The sequence below is a fragment of the Bos grunniens genome, chromosome 22 (genome assembly GCF_055505025.1).
Source record: "Bos grunniens cultivar Pamir isolate PY7600 chromosome 22, Bosgru_T2T1.0, whole genome shotgun sequence".
Lineage (NCBI taxonomy): Eukaryota > Metazoa > Chordata > Mammalia > Artiodactyla > Bovidae > Bos > Bos grunniens.
Window position 1 is genome coordinate 45,813,878 of NC_141186.1, and position 19,747 is coordinate 45,833,624.

Sequence of the window (19,747 nt, forward strand, 5' to 3'; positions counted from 1 at the left end):
TTTTTCTCCATATAATGTATATGTGTGTGTGTATATATATATGTGCGTGTGTGTTCAGTCGTGTCTGACTCTTTGCAACCCCATGGACTGCCCATCAGGCTCTTCTGTCCATGGGGTTCTCCAATCAAGAATTCTGGAGTGGGTTGCCGTTTCCATATGCACTTTGTCATTATAGACAAGAAGCAGAGGTCCCAGAAAGGCAAAGAAAGATGGAAATGGGTTCCAAATAAAGAAGCAGATCCCCCTTCTCACTCTTTCTGTCCCTCCCCCCACCCCTCCTAAAATAGATATTTCTCTACCTTTTCCCATGACTCCACCAGCATGGAGAAATGGATTGTCAGCCAAATCCCAAAAGAATAAAAGAAAAATATCTCTTCAGAAGGAGAGGGCAGAGGGGAGAGATAGGAGCATCAATAAAGGCTGAAAGGATTGGCCTTCAGAGTGTGGAATCCAAGAGGGTGTTTATTTTCAAAACAAAAGCTTACAGATCAGGTGTTTTTTAACAGATGAGGAAAATGGATTGAGCAAAAGCTTGTGCCTGGGCTTAGAGACATGCCCACAGTGGCCCAAGCCACTGAGTCAGCAGGAACAGCTTTTGTTCTCCTGGCTCTGATGGCAGCCTTTGAGTAAGCAGGGCTCATCAGCAGGCAACCCATAAGCTCCAGGAAGCCTGTGTCTGGCCTGGCCACCCTTCCCATTTTGCTGGGTCACTTAGAATCCTGACTTCCTGCCTTGCCCACATGTTGAAACAGCCCAAGGAAGCCTCACCAGCCATTCCTTGGCAGACAGCCTGGCATGATTGGAGAGCTGTCCCTCACAAAACTCGCTTTTGGCTGGCATTTTTTGGGGCACTGCTCTTTTTCACAAAGGTTTCTTCCAAGAAAGCCTTGAGACAGGGAAGTCAAATTTTCTTTAGAAGTTATGTGTCAGGGCATTAAACAGACATAACTGGATTGAAAATCTGTCTCAGCCCTTTATATGCTGTGTGACCATATGCAACCAGGTTACTTGTCTGAGCCACAGTTTCCTCCTTAATAAATGGGGTACATCGTCCAACCTACCTCAGAGGGCATGACGAGGATAACAGAGATGAGGTACTTGACAGAGGGTCTGGCAAAAAGAAGGAAGGCAGTGAACCTGGCGGGGGAGCCCTTCAGGACCCACTCACAACTTGCCCTTGTTTATCCTTGTTGTGGATGTTTGGTTTGGGCCTCAGGCAGCTGCTCCTTCCATCAGAACCACACATGCTTATGTTTTGAGTTCTCATTCTCTTTGTAAATAGCTCCTGGCCTGCATGAGTCACAGCGTGTTCCAGGCCCCTGTCTGCATCTGGAAAACAAAGGGTGCCAGCTGGGTTTTGATTCCTGTGAACCTGCTCGGAGGTTCAGACCCGAGGACTCTCCACTGGGCTTTCTGCACAGAGACCTCCCCTCCCTGTTACAGTGCTGGGTCTCCTGGAGATGGAACTGGGTTTTGATTCCTGTGAACCTGCTCGGAGGTTCAGACCCGAGAACTCTCCACTGGGCTTTCTGCACAGAGACCTCCCCTCCCTGTTACAGTGCTGGGTCTCCTGGAGATGGAACTGTGAGGTCGTACACTGCACAGTGTAACAAAAATGCAGAGAGACTTCTCAGTATCTCCTACCTGCTCAGTTAAACAGAGCATGTGCTTTTAAAATCTTGTTTGAAAAAAAAAAAAAAAAAGCTAAAATCACAAGTGAGAATCAGCTACAATTCTACACCTTAAAATTACACAGAGATAAAATGGGAAGTCAGTGTCTTGCACCCCCTTCTTTTGGCCACCTCAGTTGACAGTTTGGTGTTTGTCTTTCCCATTTTCCCCCTGAGTTTTTACCACATATCCCTATTTGCATGTGTGCATACATACATATGTAATTTCTATAGAATTGTGGCCTGCAGTTTGCATTTCTGGATTATTGTGGTTCACTTGGTACCATGTCAAGTTCACTCCTTCAGATTTGTGTATATAGATTTACCTCCTAAGTTTAATGCAGCATATTGTTCCAGACCACAGAAAACATACTTGTTCAGTTACACCCTTTGGATGGGTAATAGACCATTTCCGGTGTTTCGTTTTGTTTCTTTGACAGCACCAAGAAGGCTGCACCGAACACACCTTTCTGTTTGGCTCTATCTTCTGGTGCTTTTATTTCTGTGGAGTCAACTCCTAAAAGTATGACTTCTCAGTCAGAGGATGTGCTCCCTTTATGTTTTTTCATTTTGATTTTATTTTCACTTGTGGGATTATTACTTTACAATACTGTGATTGCTCTTTACATTTTAATAAAGACTTCCAAATTGGTCTCCACAATGTTTGAAAGCACCATAGGGTGCGTAAGGATGGGAGGGTGCCCATTTCCCCATAATCTTAATAGCTTTGGACAGTATCTGTCCAGTTTTTTACCCCATTTTTTTGTATGCACACATGCAAATAGGGATCTGTGGTATAAACTCAGGAGGAAAAAAATGGGAAGGACAAACACCAAACTGTCAGATGGCATCTAGGGGTGTGATCCAACTGCCAAAAGAAGGGGGTGCAAGACACTGACTTCCTGCTTTATCTCTATATAACTTTAAGGGGTAGAATTTTGTAGCTGATGAGTGGAAAATCACCTCACTGTTTTAATTTTTATCTCCCTTACATTTAACTTATTTTCATTTGTCCTTTGGCCAGTTTTATCCTAAGAATTACCCATTTGTATCTGTGGCCCATTTTTTGAGTGAAATTGTGTCTTTTTAAAAAATAGTATCCTATTTTTATAATTAGTCACACTCAAAACCCGATAAAGTGATTAAAAAAAAAAGTCCTAGGAAAATGCATGACTTCCCAAAGCTGTTGGGAGGACAAGGATTTCACGGACCGGAGATGGGCAAGCAATCCTTCAGCAAGTCATGCAGCTCACGACATTTTCTCTCACATGTATCATTGCTCCCATATGCTCCTCAGTGCAGTCCTGGGAGGTGGGCTGAGCTCCGGATGACCTCCTGGTTGTCAGACCTTCAACTTGCCCGTGACTGATGAGGCTTGCCTCTTGGGCTTGACCTGAGGATTCCGAATCCTCTGCTTGCCCATCTCCTGCTGGGACTGCTGCCTGACAACCTTCTGTTGCCCTCCCCGCGCCTCTCCTCCCAAATCCCTCAACCAGGAGTTCTATACACTTCTTGGAGTCCTGGGAACTCATTTACAACTTCTGTCAAGAATTCAGTGCCATTTGAAAGACTCCTCATAGATCTCTTGAGTGATGGCAATTTCCCCCTTTACTAATAAAATAGCAGTTGCTATTTACTGAGCACGTACCATCTGCAAGGCCAGTGCTTATGGCTGGACAAGTTGTCCATGGCACAACTCCAGGGGGCACCATTCATTGCATAGTCATTGTAGATTTGTAGGATTATTTCTGCCAGATGGCCATCAAGTATCTTAAAGAAGGAGGCCTTTTTATTATTAGTAGTATTCAGAAAGAAGCACTGTAACTGAGAGTAGCAGAGTTAACCATGTCCCAGACACTGTGCTGCATGCTCTGAATGCATCATTTTATTAATCATTCCAGTAGGTTTTTGAGGTTGGTGGTATTACTTCCCTCTATAAAGCTGAGGAGACTGAGTCACAGAGAGGTTAAGTTGCATGCTCAAGTCAAATGGCTATTAATAATAAGTGAATTCAGACTCAGGTCTAGCTGCCCCCAAAACCTTTGCCCTGTTTCTCCTCTATATGGGGCTCTGGTTATCTCGAGTCCTCCACAATACCCCAAACCAAGGCTGTGGTACAAGCCCTGGGTTCATTTGGCCTGTCCACCACTATGGAAGGGCTGTGTGGCCAGTGAGCAGTACACCTGCAGCCAGGGTGAACTTGAAACTACCCAAGGGACCTTCATGATCCCGCAGCACCTTTCTGTGAACAACGAAAGCCTTAGAGCACAGTGCCTGCCCCACAGTGAGCTCATTAGGAGATCAGCATCCCCGGTTCCCACTTGGGAAGGAGGAGCCACTTTTCTGATGTACACTTCTCCCAAGTCAGAAGTTCCTGGTCTCTGTCCCAGAGTCAGTTTTCTTTGACCACACTCAGAGTGTGGGTAACATTAATGCAGAGGTGCTAAGAGTGAGAGCCAACATTTCCCATCTTCTGACTCTGGTGCTGATGGATGGGGACCAGGTGAAAGGGTTTTTCTGGAATTGATTCATCAGGCCAAGGGGATTTCCCTCTCGCTCTCTGCTTTCACTTCTGAGGTTCATGTGTCTTTTTAACATTCCGTCAGCTTACTGGGGCCTAAGTTGAAAGTTGTCTTTAAGATCCATTTTTCCTGATTCAATTGCTGAGACTTTATGATGTTGTTCCTTTTCTTGGAAAAATGCTCCAAATGGTTTGCGTGACTGATGTGCTCCACGGCACCCTGATTGATGGTGGGGAGGCTCTGACTGGAGGACTGTTCCTGGAAGGAGGGGCTGGGGTCTGTGAGCACTGTTACAGCTGGGCACGGGGAGCTGAGATGCTTGCTCTTGATGCCACCCAGCTCAGAGCCTTCCGTGGTCCTTTGGGGAAAACCATTAAGGAAACAACCTTGACATTTGCAACACCCTCAAATTGGGAGTGAGGAGTTAGGAGCACTGGGTTCAGATTAGGGATGCACAGCAGTTTTTCAGGAACTTGGGTAACTTTCTTGTCGCTGTGGCTTCAAATCATGGGCCTGGTCAATGAAAAAGGGTCTTTTTGCAGTTTTGAAGGCAGTGATACTTAACTTTTTAAGAGCTCTGAAGCCAGACACAGCTGGTTGCTCTGACCAGCCCACTACTCACTGTTAGCTTGGCCATGTGTCAGTGACTTGTCCAGGCTTCTGATTGCTGTCTGTGAAAGGTGATTGATAAAATCTATTTTACAAGGTCATTGTTAGGATTACACAGGGTGATTAGTGGGATAATATGTTTGAATAGCTTAGTCCAAGGCCTGGCACATAGAAACCACTGAATAATATTATCGCCAGCCCAGCAGACAAGGTAAACAGTACTTTACAGCAAAAGTGGATTGCCCTGACTCTGCTGGTATGGATTTTTATAACCGCTGTGGACTGCAACTCAGCAACATCCAGTCAAGTTTAAGTTAGACAGTCAGTAAAGATTTGACATAGGAATTAGACCCCTAAGGAAATACTTGAATCAATGTACATGAAGACATGTGTAACTAACATCACTGAAACTTTCTAATAAGAAAATTGGATGCAATACAAATATTTAGCAATAGAAGTTTGGGGGTATTTATGCAGTAGGCTACATCACAGCATTGAAATGCTCCCGAGCCAACTATATTAAAATAGGTAAATTGCAAAAACATCATTTTAAATGAAAGAAGCCAGTTTAATAGTGATAAATGCATATGAAAACATTTGCTTAAAATTTTAAACTTGAAGATATGTACATTTGTTAATGAATGAATACACAGAGCACAACAGTATTAAATATATAGCAAACATGCATGGAAATAATACTCACCAACTTCAGTTTAGTGTTTACTTTGGAAATAGGGAAGGGAAGAAAATCTAGGATGGGGGACTTAAATTATATCTGTACTTTTTGTTCCTCAAAAAAAAAAAGATTTCAAAAGAATATGGCAAAATGTTAAGATTTATTTATTCCACCAAATGGTGGGTATATAAGTGCTTAAAATATTATTTTCAATTGTATTCAGCATATTTGAAATATTTCATAATATAATTTTTAATAAATTAAATTGCCTGCAGAAGGAAGGCATAAAAGGATAAAAATAGTCCTTTCCAAGAGTTAGTATCATTTTTTTCTATGGTACAAGGCTGGAAGGTTAAGAAATTTTGAGTTATGTCACAAATGTGGAAAAGGTTAGAGCAGTAAGAGATTTAAAAATAATTAAAAATTTGGCTAAAAAATATACAGTCTTGTTTTTTTAAGGACAAGTAGAAACTATAGTTTTTTTAAATGCACTTTTCCTTAAGTTGATTATGGCTAAATGCGTCCCCAGCTAGGGCACCAACTCCGACTATGTTTCTGTGTCTCTGTGAATGCTGAATGGAGAAATCTCTCAGTAAGATGCTTTTAGTAATAACTGCATTTTTTTGCTGTGATGGCTAAATGTGGTGCTGTAAAGTTACACTTCCATCATAAACTCTTTCCCCAGAGTAACACAGGATCTATGAATAGCATATCTCTAAGCATCATGACCAGAATCCACATTTGTGCTGGCCAAGGAAGGTTTGGAATTAACATTGAAAATGGAAAAAGGAAAAAAAAAGGACCCCTAATCAAGGGCTACTCCACATGTCTTCCCAGGTCCTCTTGCATTCAAATGCCAGCGTCCTCCTCTTCCATCTGAAGAGGGCTTGTGGGGGTCTGTTTTCCCCTCCACGAGCAGGTTGTTCTCTTTTGGAGTATGAACCCATCCACCCAACCCACTCTCTTTTGGGAAATACCAGCCTCCTGCTTGACTTCATCCTGGTCCTTCCCCTACCTCCCATAATTACTCTTCCTCCTCTGGCCTGGGGTCCCCTTGGTCGTGCCAGTTGTCTGGACAACAGCCTGCAGCCAGGGCTTCTGTGTGACCAAGGACACAGCCCAGGTCTCCCGGACTCGCTTCCTGAAAGCCCTGCTCACAAACACTGCCCTTTCCAAAACTCCCGCTAGCCTCCCTCCCACATCTTCAGGCTGAGAGGAAAAAGGTTTTCTTTTTCTTGTTTTCAGTCTGGTTTTTGATTTTCGTTCTGCGGTTCTGCTCTGCCTCGCTTAGCTTATCGGCATCAAAGCTGAAACCAGCTGTGTTTGTTTGTGGGTCTTTCATTTCCATGAAACCTGCGGACTGTGCTAGGTTACTCTGTGTTCTTAATAATCAAGAAGGTGATTCACATGGCCACAAAGGAAGGACTGGGGTCAAAAAAACCTCAAACCCACAGACGTCCCTCAGTAGCCCTGCCCTTGACCTGGATGACTGGGAGTAACAATTAAACATACTGATACAGTCTGGAGTTTTATTATCTTCCAGACTGAAATCCCCCAGAGAGCTCTCTCTGACAAGAGAATTCAAGAAGAAATCTTGCTTATTATTTTTCAGCAGTACTCTGTGACAAAGATCATATTTTTATTTTCTAAGATCACATTTTTAACAGCCTAGAACCACAGCAGTTGCAGAGAGGAAGGGGGAATGTAGGGAATTTTCTTCATATCTTAATAACTGTGCTCTTTGTTGGATTATTATAGGCTTGGCAGCCACCTGAAGTCACAATTATCAAGCTGCTGCTTGAAGGAACTTCTTAGCTGAGTGGAGCCCCAGCTTAGCTGTTTAGATGGCTACTTGGTGCTCAAGGACAGTTATTGGTGCAAAAACCCTGAGCCCTGGCCCAGGAGAAAGGAGAAACAGGAAGAAGGCCCCTTTTAGAAATTTAGTCTTGAGGCTGTTACCCTATCCTGCTAAGTGCTGCCCAATTGACAGCACAGTCAGCTATGAAGACCATTCTGGGGGCTGTTTATCTTAGAACAAGCTAGAAAATCCGGACTGAATAGATGGTACCACTTGAGTTTTACGGTAAACAGAGGAACTCAAAGAACCAAATCTCAGGGACCACAGAGGCAGCAGAAGCCAGCTCGGAAGAGCCCAGTTCCTGCCTGAGCTCCTCCCCACCAAATGGACTGACACACATCAGGCTCCTGAAACAGCAAAGACAAGACCGTATTTGGATTTGTAACTCCCCGGACATTTGCAGGCAAGTCTGGTTCTCGTTGTCCATTGACTCCGCGATAAAATCAGAGCCTCTGCTCAGCTTGAGACAAGCCATTCATTTGGACACCTCCCTCTTTGGACAGAAATGCCCAAGCGCTACATGTGTGATTCCAATTTGCTGGTGGGGCTCCCCTGTCAATCTTCCCAACTCAGTGAGGAACCACTGCTCTCTGTCTTACGTTATCCTTCCCACACACGTCCTTCTGTCCCCACCCCACTTTAGGGGTCTTGTGAAAAAGGCAGCCTTAGCAGGAAGATGTGAACCACGGCTGCTTCCACTCACCAGAGCAGGATGGCACTGCTGGGAAGAGGAACTGTAAATAGCCCATGCAAAGGACAAGCCAAGTGAGAGAATCTGGGGCCTCTACGGAGTCCACCCTATGCCTTGGGGTCTCAGCATTATATGGAGTGAGTGAGAGGTTAAGAGAATGTGTGGTTTTAAAACCTTATGTAACTGAGGGGAATTGAGTCTTTGCTGTGAGTCTCAGCAAGACAGGTACTGAGCCCAGGACACCTGGCATGAATGAACAGTAACAGGAGGTATGTTTAGTGCACATTAATAGAAAGCAGCCATAACTCTGAGGACTTTATGCCATTGACTCATTAAGTCCTCATCAAAGCTCCAGGAAGTGGATGCTATTCTTGATCCCATTTTGCAGATGGGGAAGCTGAGTGTGTAAGAGATTAAGTACCTCATCCCAGGTGATGTACAACTAGGAAGTAGCAGGCTCAATCTTCAAATCCAGGTCTTCTGGCTCCAGAGTGAGCTTGTAACCAGTAGGCTACCTGTAGGGTCTCTGAGGATACAGTAGAGTAGTACACTACTGCTACTACTACTACTAATAGGAATAACAGTAGCTGTCTTCTGAGCACTTTCTCTGTGGCAAGCACTATTAAAGAAGCACTTGGCCTTCATTATCTCCTTTGATCCTTGCAATCACTCTGAGATATTGCTTATTGTTCTTTTATATGTAAGGAAACTAAGACTTGGGAGGTTGAGTGACTTATTCAGAGTCATATAGGCAATATGGGTAGGAATCAAAATATTAGCCCAGGATGTCTTAAGAGTTTGGGCTGTTAACTCCTGTGCCTGTGTTGGGGTGTAGTTGGACTTGCTGGAAAGACTCTTCTAGACCCTCTGCTGCTCCTTGAAGGTCACAGTGACAGGAGCAACTTAGAGAACCCCTGGATACCTGGGAGAGCTGGGACTTTCCCATCACACACTTGGCTGGCCCATCACCTGTGCTAAGTAGGTCCCCCAGCTTCCACCAGCCCATAGTGTCTGACACCACTGTTGATCTGAGCATAGCTCCTGACATAGAATTGTACTTTGTATGTTACTAGGGAAGCTGATATTGCCCAGCACATCCTTGTCTTCTTTCCTGGATGAGTGGAATGAGCGCTTTTGCATTGGAAACTAGCCAATAGCTAACAGATTCCTGACTTCACATGTATTTTTTCTAGATTCTTATTTGCTAATGCAAAGGGACTAAGGACATCTTTTGAGGAGTAAGAACGTGACGGTTTGCTCTGACTCTGGAGACTCTGGCTAATGTTGAGTAAACCACCCAAGTCTTCTCCCTTTGACTTAGCTGTACGAATGGCTGTCTCATTACATCTGGTCTACAGAGCATATCAACAACTGTGAAAATAATATAATAACACTAGACGGTAAAGACTCTGCCTGCAATGTGGGAGACCTGGGTTCTATCCCTGGGTTGGGAAGATCCCCTGGAGAAGGGCATGGCAACCCACTCCAGTATTCTTGCCTGGAAAATCCCCATGGACAGAGGAGCCTGGCAGGCTACCGTCCACGCGGTAGCAAAGGATTGGACACAACTGAGCAACTGAGCCCAGCACAGCACAATAATTAGTATTTACTAAGTGCAGTCTTTGTGTTAAGCAGTCGATATTTTTGCAGTAAACCTTTTTTAGTCTCATTTTTCCAAACAAGAAAACTGAAGCCCACAAAGTAATTTGGCAAATGTTGAGTCATCATTCAAACTCAGGTTTTTGCCTTTGAAGTTCCACACTCTTAATTATCATGAGTTGATCAGGTGCAAGAAACTGAGGCTCGGAGACATTAGATGGCTTGCCAAGGCCCTCAGAGGGTTTGTTGTTTTTGTTGTTGTTTAGTCGCTAAGTTGTGGCCGACTCTATGCAACCCCATGGACTGTAGCCTGCCAGTCTCTCCTCTGTCCATGGGATTTCCTAGGCAAGAATATTGGAGTGGCTTGCCATTTCCTTCTCTAGGGGATCTTCCTGACCTTGGGTTAGAACCCGCATCTCCTTCTCATCAAGTGGTTTCTTTACCACTGAGCTACCAGGGAAGCCCAGCTGGTTTGTAATAAGGTCTAAATTTGAACTCAGACTACCTATGTCATCTTGTCAATTTTAACAAAGACTCTCAAGATCGGGCTCAACATTGATAGGGCAGTGGGAAGGCTGCTTCAGGCAGGGGAAGGCTCAGTGTGAAGCTCTAAAGAGGTCTATGAAGTGGGATGTGAGACAGAGGCAGAAGGTAGTTTTGTTGTTCAGTTGCTCAGTCATGTCTCTTTGCAACCCAAGGACTGCAGCACACCGGCTTCCCTGTCCTTTACCATCTCCCAGAACTTGCTCAAACTCATGTCCACTGACTCATTCGAAGAGGTCATCAATCCACTGTGCAAAAATTCAGTCCTTGAGGTAGGACAAAAAGTTTTTAAAAAGAAGATTCTCTCTGAAAAGATTGATAGCCAACTTCTGGGTATAACTACAGAATCCATGAGAACAGGAAAGTTAGGTCATAATAGACCACTTCATGGATCCTGGCCACTGGTGGGGAGTAGAGCAGGGCTGGTGTCCAGAAAAACGTATCTCTCTGCTAAGAGTAATTGATCAGTTCACCTGTCTGTCCATTCATCTAGAAGTACCTATTGGATACCTGCCAGATCCAGGGTCCTGTGGCAAGGGAGCAGGCCCCTCTTCCTGTCCTCGCAGGGCTTCCATTCTAGCAGAGGAAGCTTCTGTGAAGCTAGAACTCTCTGTCATCTTTGAGATAAGGCAGGAAACATTTAGTATACTAAAGGTGTTCATGGCCTAGTCTATCCACCAGGAGCTGCCTCCTATAAGAGATATCATTCTACTGAGACCTGAATGCTCTGTGAGAGGTAGCTATGTGAAAAGCAGGGGAGAGGGTTCTAAACAGAAGGGATAGTATGAGTGAATGAGAGCCTGGGTCTAATTGGAGGACTTGACAGTGCTCAGACCAGTTAGATTTTAGGAAGTCAATGGTTCTTTGTTTTGGAGGAGGTCATGAAAATTTCTGAGAGGCTGTGGACCCTTTTCCCAAGAAAAAGCACAAAGCACCTACAAGACTTATATATCATTTTAAGAGGTTCACAGGTACTTTCTGAAGCCTACCCCTGAAGTGGGGTTGAAAGGACCACTGGTCAGAAACCCTGCTGTCTTCACTGTCACCTGACTCCCACTTAAAAACTGCTCTGGCCATACTTTCCTGCACATGTAGAGACTTCTTACACACCTCAAGTTCCTACCTCTGGGTAAGTTCCCTGGGTTAATCAACCATCAGTGTAATTACCGTTTTAAAGAAGTTATAGTCTATAAACTCACCTTGATGGATGACCCTGGACATCTCACCTTTCCTCCCCATGGCAGGACTAAATAATATTATTGCAGGTCTATTTTTAAACATGCTATTTTCTTCCTCACTAAATTTCCTTTTTAAAGGAAGTGGCAGACCCAGGAGACCCAGGGCTTAAGCATATGAAAAGGAAAAGATTGGCAGTACTGTTGTTATTCCTTTGAGGGTGGGTAGAAGTCACCACTCACTAAGCACTGCCTTAGTGAGAGGAACATGTCCTTGCTATCAGTATCGCACAGGTCCCAGCAGAGTGTGTCTTGCTCACCCCACTCCCATCACTCTCCACCACCAGCCTCCTGGAGACTCCTTAAACAACCTAGTGCCTACTGCCCCTGGGTGCTTTATACCTTCTGTTCACTCTGCCTGTAATTCACTCCTCCCCCCCAAAAAAGCCACAGGGTTCCCTCCCTCACCTCATTCAAACCCTTGTTCAAACATCACCTACTTCATGAGGCCTCACCCTATTTAAAAATAAACCCCACCCCCTTCCCTGATTTGTGTCCCACTTATCACTGTCTAGGACTTCCCTGCTGGCTCAGACAGTAAAGCGTCTGCCTACAATGCAGAAGACCCGGGTTCAATCCCTGGGTCGGGAAAAGCTCCTGGAGAAGGAAATGGCAACCTACTCCAGTATTCTTGCCTGGAAAATCCCATGGACGGGGGTGCCTGGTAGGCTACGGTCCATGGGGTCGCAAAGAGTTGGACACGACTGAGCGACTTCACTTCACTTCATGGGAGTAGAAACACTCTGAGGATCCCTGATCCCAGACAGTGATTTCCAGAGGAAATGAACTCGGCTTCTCTTGGTTTCTATTCTCAGTCTTTTTCTTTCCGATTTCCCTGTCATTGAAAAGCCATGGCTGTTTTGGTAACTGAAATAAGTCTCTTGCCCTCGGGTTTCTCAGCCAAGAGCTTCTAGCTCCCTCTCCAAATGGAACCATGTAAAGTTCATGTTTCCAAGAGAAAAGATGTCCTTGGTGTTGCTATCACATGGCATTTACATTCACTTTTGACAATGGTGGCCGAAACTCTGCTTGCTCTTTGGTCTTTTTGCCTCATCCCAATGTGCAGTCATCCCCAAACTATTCTTTCATCTTTGCAGTTCTCCTCCTGTGTGCCCGAGGCTGAGGGCTCTATTGTTTGAAACTCTGACCACTGCTGTGGAGATATTATATTAAGCACTGCAGCTTAGCATGGAATGTGGAGACACTTGAAGCAGGATTTAAAAGACATTCTGATTTCCTAGAAATGTAACAGAATATTGCCTTGGAGCAGAGAGCGAGGCAGGAAGGAGCCGCCTTTTCCAGCTCCAAGCCTGCCGCTCCTCAACGCAGAGGAGGTTAAATCACGAGCCGAACACAGAGCATGTGAAAGGTTGAGGATGTGTTCTGTTTAGGAGACCCTGTAAACGGACTTGTTTTGCTGGGTGGAGGAATGAATCATTTCAGCCGTGCACACCAGCTGCGGCCCGTGGAAATAAACCGAGGGCTTTCCCACAGCATGCGCTGTATATTTCATTGTTAGAGCTTTGCGTTTTGACAGGTAGTTCTTATCCTTCTGGAAAGAGAGGTCTGAAGCCAGCAGCTGGAGGAAGACCTGGCAGGGCCTGCTGTCTAAATTGAGAGCAAGCATGTGCAGCAAAACCTCATTATAACATGACCTGTTATTACGTGGATTTTGATATCCCAGGGGGCAAATACGTCTCCCAGCATAGAACAACTCCATACAGCACATGCCTGTTGGAACTTGTCTAGCCCAGATCACAACCTTGTCCGAGAATCCAGTGTTACAGAGGGGTTTGGGCCTTTTTTAAAAAATTGGCAAACATACCAAATACAGATCATGAATTATGTATGCTACATGTATGGTGTGTGGCAAGTGCTTCTCCCATAAAAAGTGGAATCCTTTCTCACCTTCTCTTGAATCTGGTCTGGTCTTGAGACTTTCTTTGGTCACCAAAATGTGGTGGAAATGACAGTCTACCAATCTGGAGTCTAAATCTTGAGTCCTTGTGAACTCCTGTCTCTTTATCTTTCACATGCCCGTGAACACACATACAGTTCTTCTCATCACCTTGAAACAAGCCCACTGATACATAAGAGGCCATGTACAGGAGACCCCAGTCCTAACCAACACCATCCTAGACCAGATCACAGCCAGTCAACCCCCAAACGTGTGAGAGTACCCTGCCCAGATCAGCAGAGCCTCTTGATTGATCCCTGTAGACACACAAGTGAGCCCAGCCAAGACCCAGTAAATCATCCATTTGACCTGTAGACTCATGAATAACAATCAGTCATTGCTATTGTAAGCCACTGAGTTTTGAGGTGGTTTGTTATACAGCAGTGGCTAACTAATACAGGAATACTGGCAATATGTATGAGAATAGATACATCAGGGAGAGTAAGCAGTTCAGACAAGGACAAGTGCTGTGAAGGAAATAAGACAGGGGCACATGATAGAGAGGGACTTGCACAGGCTACCTTATATCAGAAGCTGAGTGAAGGCCTTTCTGAGGAGGAGACAGGTAAGCCAAGATCTGAGTGATCAGAGGGTGCTGACTGTGGGAAGGGTTGAGGCAGGATTTTCCCGGATCAAAGAGAAGCATGTGTAAAGGTCCCAAGACAGGACTGGGGGCATAGCAAAATAGAAGGGGAATAGTGGGAGAAGAGGTCTGGGAGAACTGTGGAGCCCTGGAGGCAGCGAGGAGTCTGGGTTTTGGTACCCGTGCTGGGAGAAGCCATGGAAGACACTGACCCAGGGGGGTGGCGTTGTATTTTTTCGCTTTCTGACTATCATGTGGTGGCTGCAGGAGAGCAGCTGATAGACCGCGTCAGAGGTCAGGTGAGGGGTGATGGTGACCCAGACGAGGATGGCCCTCGGTGGGCAGATTTCCTCTGAGCCTGCCATAGCACACCCCACTCTTCCTTGTTCAGAGCTTCCTGTTGACCCAGCAGTGCTGCCACCAGCTGCTGGTGGGCTCGCAAAGGGGCAGGACACGCACGTTTCCTTTGTCTCTCCACCTTCGGTGCCATGCACACTGTAGGGCCTTAGTAAAGACTTGCCTTAGGAAAGCTCCTCTCTGAATTTTTGATCCTTAACTGGTGCAGTGAAATCATATCCGGTCTATTCCCTTTCCTTTCACCCAGGTGGCTTGGGAGGGGTGCTCTCCTCTTTCACAGGACTGTGGAGGCCCTGAGAACCGCTCCAGGCTGTGGTCTTTTGTTATTACAAAGCATCTCTTAATGGCCTGTGGCCACCGCCCAGTGAGTTCCTCTCTAAAGCCTGGAGTGCGTGCCTGGGCCCTGTTTGGGGTTCAGCCTGACTCATCAGGTGACCACGTGGAGGTCTTTAGGCTTTTTGGCGCCTCTTTCTTCTGCTATAAAACCTCTCTGGTTCGCGCTGCCCCCCAACTCATGTTGAAGGCCCTAGACTGCTAGAATCCAGTGTTTATGGAGCACCCGGAGTGATGGAGGCAACCACTGGGAGCCGATGCTGCCTTTGGGATCTTGCCCTGATGAGCTAAGTTTCCCTAAGCGCCTTGGGAATCACAAATAAAGGAACTTTATGAGGATATAACCTTATTATTTTCACCCTGTCTCTCACTGCCCTTTTATTAGAATTATTTGGGACTGGACTTCTCCTTTCAACTGGCATAAATTTTCTTTGACTCAGCTCGGCTTTTTTTTTTTTTCCCTAGAAAGGGTGGGTGGAATTTAGAATTAAAAAGTAGCAATGCAGCGGGAATGCAGACTTGTCTTAAATTTCACAGCAGTTCATGAACTTCAGGAAATCTGAACACACAGCATGCAATTAAGAGCAGGAGGAGATTTTTTTTTTTTTAAATCAGTTGTGAAAGAGAAGGTGGCCGGGTAGAGACAGGCTGCTCGTAGGCCTTGGGGGCCTGGAAATCAGCTCCAGGGACAGGGCGGACAATAGCCCATAGGGAAGCCAGGAGCCTCGGCCCGCCTTTTGATCTGTTATTGCATAACCTGTCCAGGACCAAGTGCGGCAAGTCCCTCCTCTGAACAGAGACACCAGAGCTAAGGCCCAAGGACTTAGAACAAAGTTCAGGAAAGGCCATGAGGGGGACACCCCCCACCTCCAAGATTGTCCTCTGAGGCTCTCATAATGCTGTGTGACTAGCGTTTGTCACCATGTTGGAGGGGCAGTTTTCCAACATGGTGCTGTGGGTCAGAGCGGAGGGCTGAGAACCAGGAGGGGACCATCTGCCAAGGCCCTGGAGACCAAGAGGGCTCTTCGCCAGTGGAAAGGCCCACAGGGTTGTAGGCTTACCTGGAGTCTGGTTCTCTGCCTGTTGTTTTGGCACAGAGTTGGAGAGGGCATGCCCAGCACCTACTTCTGCTCTGGAGGTGGAGAGAAGCTACAGGATGATGACACAGAAGATGCCTGGGGGCTAGCACCTGAGACCAGCCGACCAGGTTCAGGTCCTGCTGCATCTTTGTCCTTGGGCACAACCCTTTACCTCTCTGAGTCTCAGTTTACTCATCTATAGAATTTCATGTTTGTGTGTATGTGTATACTAATTTTTGAGGAATAAGAGTGAATTCCCTCAAATCTAAAATGCCCTCTTTCACTTATTAACAACTCTTTGGTGAGGAGGAGAAACACTACGTCAAATGCACTCATTTGGGACATGAAATATCCTAATATACCGTGGGAGTTCCTGGTGCACAATAGGAACTTCATGAATATTTTTATTTTGAAGTAAGAACTATAGAGGTGAAGAATACGGGCCTTTAGATTCCCATAGACCTGGGTGGGAATTCTAGCTTAACCGGTAACTAGCTGTGTGACATTAAGCAGGTCCTATTGCAGATTTTCTGCATCTCCACTTGTTCTGTCAAACGGGCACAGTGAAAGTACCTATGTGATCACTTGTGGGTAGAAATCAGTGCAATCAGATATGTCTTGGGTGCAGCCCAGGGCTTAGCATACAGTTCCTGTAGCTTTTGGCTAGTCTCACTATTCTGATTTTCCTCTGAAGCAGACTCTTTTCAACCAGAAGGCCTTGGAAGGTAGAATTTAGCCTGGTAACGTCCTAATGGTGCCCATGCTCCTCCTCCTTGCACTGAGCCTCTAGTGGGGCTAGAGAAGCTGCAGAGCTGAAGCAGCCTGGGGGATTCCTAGCCAGCTGGTGGGTGAGACCACGGGGGCCAGGAATCAGCCAGGCAGCCTGTTTGGCAAATTCAGAAGAATAGTAACTGACTAAAGAGTCCAAAGAATCTTTATATCAGCTCTGCTGAATGGTTTTCTTTCCATCATCCCCCTTTCTGCAGATAACTGAGAGGTAACATGATTTTCAAGAGGTTATGTAGGCTAGTCAGATTGAGACAGCAGATTTGAACCCTAGCAGCCTGACGACAGAAGCGTAATGTGTCCACTGTACTCTGTCAGCTGGAAGAACCCTGGGTTGGCCAGACCAGGAGAAGGGTAGGGAAATAGACCTTCTGTGAGCCAGTAGTTCAAAAGAGGGATCCAAAGCACAATCATAGCAGTAGAGCCACCATCATTTCTCCTACGAGGGATAGCTGTGAAGACCTTGAATCCCTAAACGACTCTGTGAGATTTCTTGTCCTCACTGCACACATTCAGAGTGCTGAGCCCATGTAAGCTCAGGGAGGCACAGTGATTCACTCCAGGTCACACGGAAGATGACAAACCCAAGGCCACAGGACTCTTCCTTGGCACCCCTGTCATGGGGCGTCTTCCTCTTCTCAGACATATCTAGTGTCAGAGAGCTCATCATCACTCATGGGGCGGTCTATTCTCTGCATCCTTTTATTTAGGTTCATGCATCGGCCAGATGACTTCAGAGATAAAAGTTTGTTTTACTGCAGCATTTCCTCAAGGGGCTTTGGCAAAGAAAGGTCCTATCAAAGATTTCATCAGGGATTTTAGAGAGAAACAGTAACTACCAATTGGTAGATGAAACGGTGGAATTTGAGAGCCAAGTGGGCCTAGGTTCAGATCCAAGCCCTTTGGCTGTACAGCTATGCAACTTGGGGTGAGTCACTTTACCTCTGTGAACCACAATTTCCTCATTGGTCAAACAGGATTAACAGAACTTAGTTCTGTATATAGGGATTAAAAATATCACATGCAAAGTCTTGGGCACTTTTTTTAAGAACTCAAAGTGGCTGCTAATAATAACAGTAATAATGATATGATGATGATGGTGGTGTCTACTACTGTCAACCTAGCCGGACTGTATTTGATGTCGTACAAAATGCAGGGACAAGCGAGTGTATGCTCTCACTTCTAACATGTTTGTTTACAGCTCTTGGGTGAGGAGGAGAAACATTGCTTCAAGGGCACTCATCAAATGTAAAGTCTGTTCTCATTTCAGAAAAGCTTTAGGTTGGAAAATAAGGCTTTTAAGATCATAGAAATTCATGGTTCTGCCTCCCTCCAAAAAAGTCTATAGACAGAATCGTTCCTTTCTAGGCTGCTGGCCTATGGCAGGCTTCATGGGTGCCTGGACTGTGTGTGTGTGGGATGCAGACAAGGCAGGGCCACATGGGCTCAGGAGGGTCCAGGTGGTTGGCTGGAACAAGCAGAGGATGAGGGACACATAGACCTTGGCTGTGCAGATGAGTAATGACAGTGATGAGGACCACCCAAGGGCAGCCTGGTGGGTCATACAGCTAGCCCGGTGTCCCCATCAGCAGCCTGGCTCCAACCAGCCATGACCCGGCCTCTTAGTGCTGAATTTCTGCTCACCACCAGACAACCACTGTGGTCCCCACCATCCTGACTGCCCTCACATCTGTTGTTCTTCACATCATCATTCCAGGTGTAGGAGGCGTGCAGAGAATAGAGTAAATCATAAAGTTCAATGATCATATTAATGACTGGCATTTATCAAGTACTTGCTATCACCCAGCCTCATGCAGAATGCATCGTCTCAGGCAGTTCTCACATAACCCTCTGGAGCAGTGACTACTGTCACTGCCCGTTTTACAGATGAGAGAATTGAGGCACAGAGAAAGCAAAATATGTCCTAGTGAATAGCAGAGATCAGAATCGGGCTGTCTAACATTAAAGCCTATCCCTGTCCCCTTCCTCTATGTGGCATATCCTGTAATTCCATAACACTCCAGAAATATTTGCCTTGACAAAGGAATACTGGCAAGGAAGAATGTGGTAGAGGTAGAGAATGCTCAGAAAGAGCTTGACGTTTGGGGATCAAGCTTTCCTGGGGACTGTCTCTTTCTTTTTTTGTATCTCAGAGAAGTTAAGCTATTTGTTCCAGGTCACAGGCTATGAAGGGGCTTCAAACACCTCTCAGTTTCCTCTGCAACCAGAGAAAGATCTGTGATGCTTGGAAATGTCGCTTGTTGAGTCAGAATAATAGAGCATAAAAAGCCCCCTAGTGGCATTGTCTGGGGTAGCTGCTTCAAAGTAAAGGGGGGGAAACTGAGGTCTGTACAGGCCCCCCAGCCCCAGGTAAGGCTTAGAATTTGCTGTTTGAAGGAAGTCATGTGGGGTAGTAGAAAGACTCTGAAACTAGATTTTGAGAGTTTAAGCTGCTCTTGCCAAATTGGTGACCTTGGGCAAGTCTTTTATCCAAACTGCACATTCCTATCTGAAAATGGGGATGGTGATGCCTCTTGGCAGGGTTATTGCTGAATCTCAGCTATCACACATACAAAGTGCTCAGAATGGTGCCAGCATGTAGAAACTGCGCAATATCATTTTGTAGAAGATTGCAAATATCCCCCAGGGGTCAAAAAAAAAAGTCGTTGTTATTTAAGTATGGACTTGCTTCAGTCCTTTCTTTCTGATGCCCACACAGCTGTTTATGGGAAATGACTGGGGACAGTTGTTAGGGAAGCGATTCCCAGGGGTGGTGTCCCCTTCAGCAATAGCAGTCTCACTTTCAGACCCCCGTACCCCTTGTGGTGGTGAGTGTTTCTTTGGCTGGAGATCCAGCGGCCTAGGAGCACATGAGTGGATGACAAAGCCTGCCCGGCCCACTCATCTCCATCCTGGGCTATTCCTGAAGTGCTGCCAGGACAGACCCGTACAAGGCAAGGTTCCCCAGCTGCCGTCTTTGTTCTCATTGCTGACTGGAATGTCTCACAGTGACAGGCGGCCAGGAAAAGCCCCTGTAGTGTCCCAGCGCCATCTCCTTTCAGCAACACCGTCAGGCTTGCTTCTTGGGCCACACAAGCCCTGCCAAGGGTGGAGGAACAGCACTCCCCAGGCTGAGAGGTACCACCTGGATTTGGGCCGAGGCGGGTTGTCCTGGAGTTGACACTATCTTATAAGGAACGAAGAAACCCAAAGAAGCAATAGGCAGGCAAACTGGAAGAGTCACACATG

The 19,747-nt window shown here is 45.9% G+C and overlaps 1 protein-coding gene across 5 annotated transcripts in view; it reads left to right on the forward strand.

Moving 5' to 3' along the window:
* Positions 1-19,747, forward strand: part of ERC2 (ELKS/RAB6-interacting/CAST family member 2) — a 993,433-nt gene that overhangs the window by 902,268 nt on the left and 71,418 nt on the right. The gene's annotated exons all lie outside the window — the stretch shown is intronic.